Raw genomic sequence first — 7605 nt, forward strand, 5'->3', positions numbered from 1 at the left:
AGTCGGTGCCCGTGGGCAGAGCCTCGGCGGCTGCAACCTCAGAGCTGGACGTGGTAGGTGCTTGGGGGAGGCAGCAGGCAGGGGACGACCACCACGCAGGGTGGGGAGGGGCACTCTCCACCCCCGCAGAGACCCCACCAAGGCCCTGGCGAGGCGAGGGGGTGGCACCAGGCGGACAGGCCAGCCATGCTCAGCAGGACCTTCAAGCAGGCCTGGCGGCAGGTGGCCTGCGGCCTTCAGCCCACTGGGCAGCCTTCAGGGCCATGCCTGGTGAGGCCGGCTCCAATTGATCCAGCTCCTTCTGGTCATCGCCCAAAGCCCTGGCCCTGACTCATTCACAAAGAAAAGGAAATCCTGCCACAGTCCTGCAGCACTTGGCCACGCGGCCAGCCTCCCACCCAGCGGGCCCTGAGCTTGGCTGCGTGGCCTGAAGGGCTCGCCCCCCTGACAGCAGGAGGCTGCCGCCTTCTCTGCCACGATATCCCCGCACCCAGCACAGAACAGGGCCCAGGACAGCACCTAGCAGATGTTCGTGGGCCGGCAGAGGAAGGGAGAAAGGCCAGATGATGGCCACGGAGTCCACAGAGAAGGGGAGAGAAGCGCTTGGGGGAGGGGGTGGGAGCGGAGGGGAGGGTCTTTCTCTCCTGCCCTGGGACAGGGCCAGGGAGATGGCCACTCCCCTGGAGGCCGGGCCCCAGCTCCAGGCGTTCCAGGCCCCAGGCCTGTGGGGACCCCACAGTGGCCCTCAGGGGCAGGGGGCTTGTGAACAGCCCCGGCTGCTGCGGCTGGGAGGAGGGGCTGTGGGGGCCAGTTCTGGAGCTCATTAGCAGGAAGGCCAGTGGCACGTGGGTGAAGGAACTGCTGTCAGCAGAGCTCAGAGGTGCCTGTCTGGGGAAAGGGACAAGGGCAGGGGTTTCTAAAGTGAACCTGGCAAACAGCTCCCGCCAGGAGCCCTGGGGGCAGCAGGGAGGCCGCTGACGCTTCCCCCTAACACCCAGGGGAAGGACCAGCAGGCCTCCACTTCCAACCCCTCGGAGCCATTCCTTTTCTCCCCAGGGCTCCCGACACCTCCATGGGTAGGGGTCAGCAGGTACGTGCCTGGGGCAAGGAGACGGGCCACACAGAGGCCGGGTCCCCACGCGCTGGCCAGTGCCCACTCCCCAGCCCATGGGTCTGCCGGGTACCCCAACCCCGCCCACCCCCGGACTCCCTCCATCTAGACCTACTGATAAAGGGGAACCCGCTCAGGACTGAGGTCCCTGAAATCCCTGAAAAAGGGGCAGCTGCCTGGACAAGGGCAGGAACAGACCGAGTCCCACGAGCATCCCGGGATGCCTGATGGAGGAGCCTGATGCCAGAGGAGGCTTCCAACGTGCAGCCCAGAGGTCCTACCTCACCAGACCCTGCAACGGGGCCTCCACAACAACAGTAATACACACCGGGCAGGGAGGGAGAGGCAGACAGTGCTGAGCGCCTACTGTGTGCAGGGCACTGACTCATAGAGGCCTCCCTCTCCACAGTGAGTCTGTTATCACTAGCCCCACTTTATAGGTGACAAACTGAGGCACAGAGAGGCTGGGTAATGAGCCCCCCGCCACACAGCAGCAACAGTAAGGCTGAGACTCCCTCGTGGACTCATGAACCCCCAGAGCAGCCTGGATCTCCTCCCCCATTTCCATCCATGCTCCCTCCCCATCTCTATCCACCTGCCCCTCCCCCATCTCACCCACCCAACCCCTCCCCCATCTCTAACCACTCACTCTCCCTCCTCAATCTCATCCGCCCCTCCTCCATCTCTAACCACTCACACCCCCTCCCCTATCTCATCCGTCTACCCCTCCCCCCAATCTCATCCATCCACCCCTCCCCCAAATCTCATCCATTCACCCCTCCTCCATCTCTAACCACTCATTCCCACTCCCTTAATCTCCATCCACCCCTCCTCCATCTCATCCACCTGCTCCTCCCCCACCTCTCCTCCCACCCATTAGATGTCCCCCCAACAAGTGCAAAAAACAACTTTTTAAACAAGCTCCACAGTGAGGTTTCAATTCGGTAAAATCCGCATAATAGAAAAAAGACTGGCAAGAGGCACAGTGAGGACCTCAGAGGGATCGCCACCCAGCGGTGGGGCTGCGGGCGCTTTATTTTCTCCCTTCTGCTTCTCTGGTCTAAAATTCTACAGTGAGCATGTGCTGCTTTTTAGAAGTGAAAACAAAGTATAGGTTTTTTTGTTTAATAAAGAAGATAAAGGAAGCCTCACTGTCCCTCCAACCCCCTTCCCAGCCTGGCCTGCAGGCCCCTCATCCCGGGCAGCGCCCACCCCAAGCTCCAGTCCCGTGGACACAGGCTGCGCAGGCACACGGCTGCCTCGGCCTCCGCAGGCTCTGACCCGGCTGCCTGCCCGGCCGAGCTCCTCACCGTTCACCTCACACAGCAGCAAGCCTGACGCTCTGGCAGCCCACCCCCCATGTCCCTCCCTCCCCAGCCAGTGGAGCCAGGTCCCACCACACTTCGCTGTCCTCTCATCCCACCCGGCCCCACCGCAGGCCAGGTCACCCTGTCTCAGCCCCCCACACCGGCAGCACCTGCCCCAGCATCTGACCCCCAGAAATAACCAAGTCCCGCAAACCAGGCCACAGAGCCCGAGGGGGAGGTGAACCCGACCCCCTCCCTCTCCTCTCAGCACCCAGGGGGCCTCCTCACCTCCTCTTTCAAAGCCCAGCCCCAGGCCCACCAGCACTCCTCCCAGTGAGCGCTGGGGACCGTGGGCAGGGTGTCTGCAGGCAGGACCAGGAGTGGTCCTGGAGCCCACCTGCCTGTGCTGACGGACCTCAGGCGAGGGGCCCGGAGCCTGACCGGGGAGGGGGAGGAGGCTGAGCGGGAGACAGGCGTGTGGTAAGCACCTGTGTGGGCGACGCTTCCCGTCCCCTCTGTCACATAGCTCCCTGTAATAATCCTGAGAAGCCGCCATCACTGAGGTCCCAGAGAGATCTGTCCAGACGCTAACAACCTGACCGATTCCCGCAGCAGGCAGCTCCCACCTCAGGTCTCCACGGTCGGTGCTCAGGAGAGCAGACAGTGAGAGCAGCCCTTTGTGGGAGCTGGGGGGGCGGGTACTTACCTGGACCACAGAGACAGCGGGGGTGCTAGACACACCCTAAGAAGCAGGGTCCTCATAGTTGCCTGCCAAGAAGGGCCCAGGCCACACGGCCAGGGAGCAAGGAAGCTGGGCTCAAGGCTGGGTGTCCCTGGATGTGGACACTCATGTTCCTGAACACGAACACAGATGTTCCTGTGTGAATCCGTGTTCCTGGACGTGCACACACGTCCCTGCGTGTAAACATGCATGTTCATGGATGAGGGCACGTGTCCCTGGATGTGAGTACTTGTGTCACTAGGCATGAGCATGCGTGTCCTGGGACTCAGAGCTGAGTCCCTTCTTTGCACGCTGAGCAGCTCCCCAGGGCTCCCCAGGGTTTGCTGACCAGTGAGATGCTCTGAAGATACATACGCTGCCATGAGGAGCACGGACCCTCACTGCCATCAGGGGGTCCGCAAAGGCTCTGGGAAGGCTTCCTCCACCGAGGGACCTGGCACTCGCCTCCCCGTGTCTCAGCTTCCTCACCCACAAACGAGCACCCTCCCCAGGTGTCGGGAACAGGCAGGTATCTGAGGAGCTCGGACACCTCACGCTCACCCTGCTGTGTGCAGCACCATGACTCAGAGCCCCAGCTCCACCGCACCCACTCTCTGCGGGGCGGCACTCACTCCCTGCAGGAGGGGCGGCCTCCACCCTGACGGCACCCCCAGGCCAGCACACCGTGCGTGCACCGAGGGTGCCTGTGTGCCCTAGCGCGCGCGGGAGCGTGGGGAGCTGGCTGGTGGCAGCAGCAATTACCTGGATCAGTGTTGTTATAGCAACTCCAACTCCTCGTCAAGCAGATGCCAGCCGGGAGCCCCCAGGCACCACACAGCTGACACCGGAATCGCTAAGATCACTGAGGGCTCGGGCGGTCGGTCAGCGCCAGCCACACGCCCCTCTCCTTCCTCCACCCCCCCAGCTCTCCTCCCGGGGATGGCCACCTCCAGCCAGGCCGCAGGAGACCAGGCGCCCCGCCGCCCCGCCGCCCCGGCTCTGCCCCCGACCAGCTGGGCACAGCGTCAGCTAAGCCTTCCCCCCAGGACGGTGGCAGCAAAGGAGCAGGAATTTGGTGCCTGAGTCACAGGGGGGGATGCGGAGGCATGGGGTCAGAGCCCATCCACACAGCCGCCCCCAGCCCAGAAGTCAAGCTCCCCTCAGAGGAGGTGGTTCTGGGCAGGGTGTGTGCCCAGAGGTGCGGTGCAGAGGAGGACCACGTCACCCACCCTCCTCTTTGGTCCTAGGAGGTTATGAAGGTGCCCGCTCACTTGGGCACACCAGCTGCAGGGGGCATGCCTTCATCAGGAGGGACAGCAGAGCCCCAGGCCCTGGCCCAGCTCTGAGATCACCCTTCATCACCCTCGGGCCTCAAGGCTCCACAGCACAGAGGTTAGGACCCTGCCCCAGGCCACCTGTGGGTCAGGGGCTCAGCAGCACCTAGACCAGGCGCCTGTACACCAAGCTGGGCTGCAGTGGGTCCTGGACTGAGAGGCCCTACTGCCCAGCTCCCAGTGGAGGCCGCGCAAGAGCGGCCAAGACAGCAGAGCTACCAGGGCTCTCTCTGCCCCTTCCCGGGAGCCACAGGGTAGAGGGCAGCTGCCCATCGATGTCCTTGAGGGCAGGCTGGCCAAGGGCATCACTGAGGCCACGGGTCACAGAGAAAGGGGGACCACACACGGGTCACAGAGAAAGGGGGACCGCACACGGGTCACAGAAAAGGGGGACCCACACGGGTCACTGAGAAAGGGGGACCCACACGGGTCACTGAGAAAGGGGGACCCACACACCAGTCACAGAGAAAGGGGGCACACACACCCTAGACCGACATCCTAGTGACGTGCCGTGACCACCCCCCTGGTGTCCCTGATTGTAGCAAGCCCAGGCCCCTCCTCTGTGCCCAGCATGCAGATCCTCACTGTCGCAGCAGAGACAGGCATACCACGGTCAGCAATGTAGGGGGAGGTGCGGGGAGCCATCCACTAAGTCTGTGGGCACCTGGAGGGGTCCTCATCTACAGGAGCCGACAGGGCATGGCACCGGGGAGCCAGGCAGGCGGGGCCTCCTTCCTGCAGGGCACCAGCACTCCTGCCAACACAGCACGCGTCCACAAGCACCAACCTTGCCCTTCCAAAGCTGCATACAGCCAGTGTCAGCAAGACAGACCCCGTCCAGGGGAGAGGGGCATGAGGTCCTACCTTCTGCCCATGAGAGCCCGCACTGGCCTTGCAACGTCCCTGAGGCTCGGTTTCCCCTTCCAGAAAATGGGAACAACCGAGCCTGCTCTGCTGTCCTCACCAATGAGATGACACTGGCGGACCTGCCTTTCCAACTGGACAGAACTCTCCTAAAAAGGCCCACTGTTCCTCTCCCGCCCGGAGACAAGGGGGCTGAGCCCCGCAGTGGTCCCCCCATTCACGGCCCCCCACCCGGAGGCAAGGGGGCTGAGCCCCGCAGTGGTCCCCCCATTCACGGCCCCCCACCCGGAGGCAAGGGGGCTGAGCCCCGCAGTGGTCCCCCCATTCACAGCCCCCCACCCGGAGACAAGGGGGCTGAGCCCCACAGTGGTCCCCCCATTCACGGCCCCCCACCCGGAGACAAGGGGGTTGAGCCCCGCAGTAGTCCCCCCATTCACGGCCCCCCACCCGGAGGCAAGGGGGCTGAGCCCCGCAGTGGTCCCCCCATTCACGGCCCCCCACCCGGAGACAAGGGGGCTGAGCCCCGCAGTGGTCCCATTCACGGCCCCCCGACAGCTCCCCAACCAAAGAACCAGTGGCCGGGATGACAGGGCGGCCCTGTGCCCCCAGCTCAGGCTGGCCTGGAAGCACTGCCCCTTCTTCCACTGGGTCAAGGTCACGGCGGGCCGCCGGGTGCTGTCCGCGGTGCTGAGGGCAGCAGCCTGAGACCGCCCAGCCGCCTGGACTGCTCTGCTCAGAGCCTCACTCCTAAGGGCTGGGCCTCCTTGCTGGTGGTCTTCCCAGAGCCCCATCCTGCCAGAGATGGTGGCCCCAACACCATGGCGGAGGGAAGGGGATGTGAGTGAGTCTGTACTAAGTGCCTACTGTGTACACACACCCGGGTAAGCACTTAAACGATGTTATCCTTTTTTTAATTTTCAGTTTAAGAGGTTATTATTAAACATTAGGAAACTGACCTCAAGTATAAACACAGCTACATACATTAGCATATTTTTCCCTATTTCCTTCTAGAAATCACATTACAAACAACAAGGAAAATGCCTGCACCCCGGAAAATTAACAACCACAAAAACTCTTTTCAACTCAAGCCTCACATTTAGAGAAGGGAGGAAATACTATCTGCAGCCTCCAGGAGCAGGCGGGAGAGGACAGAACCTTCGTGGGTGGAAGGAAAGGGAAGTCTGAGGAGCTTGGGAGGGACCGTGAGGGGGCGGGGGCAGGTCTCAGTCACACCAGCAGAAATGCACACCCCGAGCTGGGGAGCTGGCCCTGAACCCAAAAGCCTTTATTTGCCACTACTGGGCACCAAAGAACTGGGGTGAGAAGGGCTGTTCTCAGAGGCCCTAGAGAGGTCGATCTGGCTCGAGAAGCTAGGACTAGAGAGTCATCCAGTCAGCCATATTTTCAGGAAGCAGTCTGCCCATGCAGCACTGAAGGAGAGAGCCTTTGGAAAGCTTCTCAGCTCACTGCCCCCCGCTGTGGACTGAACTGTGTCCCCCCAAAATATGTGTTGAATTTCTGGCCCTTGTGCCTGTGGATGTGATCCTGTTAGGAAATACGGTTTTTCTTTTTGTTATGGTAATGAAGCCATACCAATGTATCACAGATCCGAAACCCCATCTCTTCTGAGTTATAAAAAGACCGGGATAGACACAGCGACACAATCACGGGGGAAGACAGACACCACGTGAGGATCATCTACAACCCACGGAGCCAAGGAATGCCCTGGGCTGCGGACAAGGAAGGGATCAACATGGCTGAGACCCTCTTAGTCTCCAGAACTGTGGGAAAATAAACTTCTATTCTTTAAAGCCACCCCCTTGTGTTACTCGTGTTACAGCAGCACTAGGGGACTAAGACACCCCCACCGACCCACCTATCCGAGAAGGGGGTGGGTGACCAAGACACCCCCACCGGCCCTCCTATCCGAGAAGGGGGTGGGGGACCAAGACACCCCCACCGACCCACCTATCCGAGAAGGGGGTGGGTGACCAAGACACCCCCACCGGCCCTCCTATCCGAGAAGGGGGTGGGGGACCAAGACACCCCCACCGACCCACCTATCCGAGAAGGGGGTGGGGGACCAAGACACCCCCACCGGCCCTCCTACCCGAGAAGGGGGTGGGGGACCAAGACACCCCCACCGACCCACCTACCCGAGAAGGGGGTGGGGGACCAAGACACCCCCGCCGGCCCTCCTACCCGAGAAGGGGGTGGGGGACCAAGACAACCCCGCCGGCCCACCTACCCGAGAAGGGGGTGGGGGAC

Source organism: Trichechus manatus, unplaced genomic scaffold (genome assembly GCF_000243295.1).
Source record: "Trichechus manatus latirostris isolate Lorelei unplaced genomic scaffold, TriManLat1.0 scaffold00185, whole genome shotgun sequence".
Classification (NCBI taxonomy): Eukaryota; Metazoa; Chordata; class Mammalia; order Sirenia; family Trichechidae; genus Trichechus; species Trichechus manatus.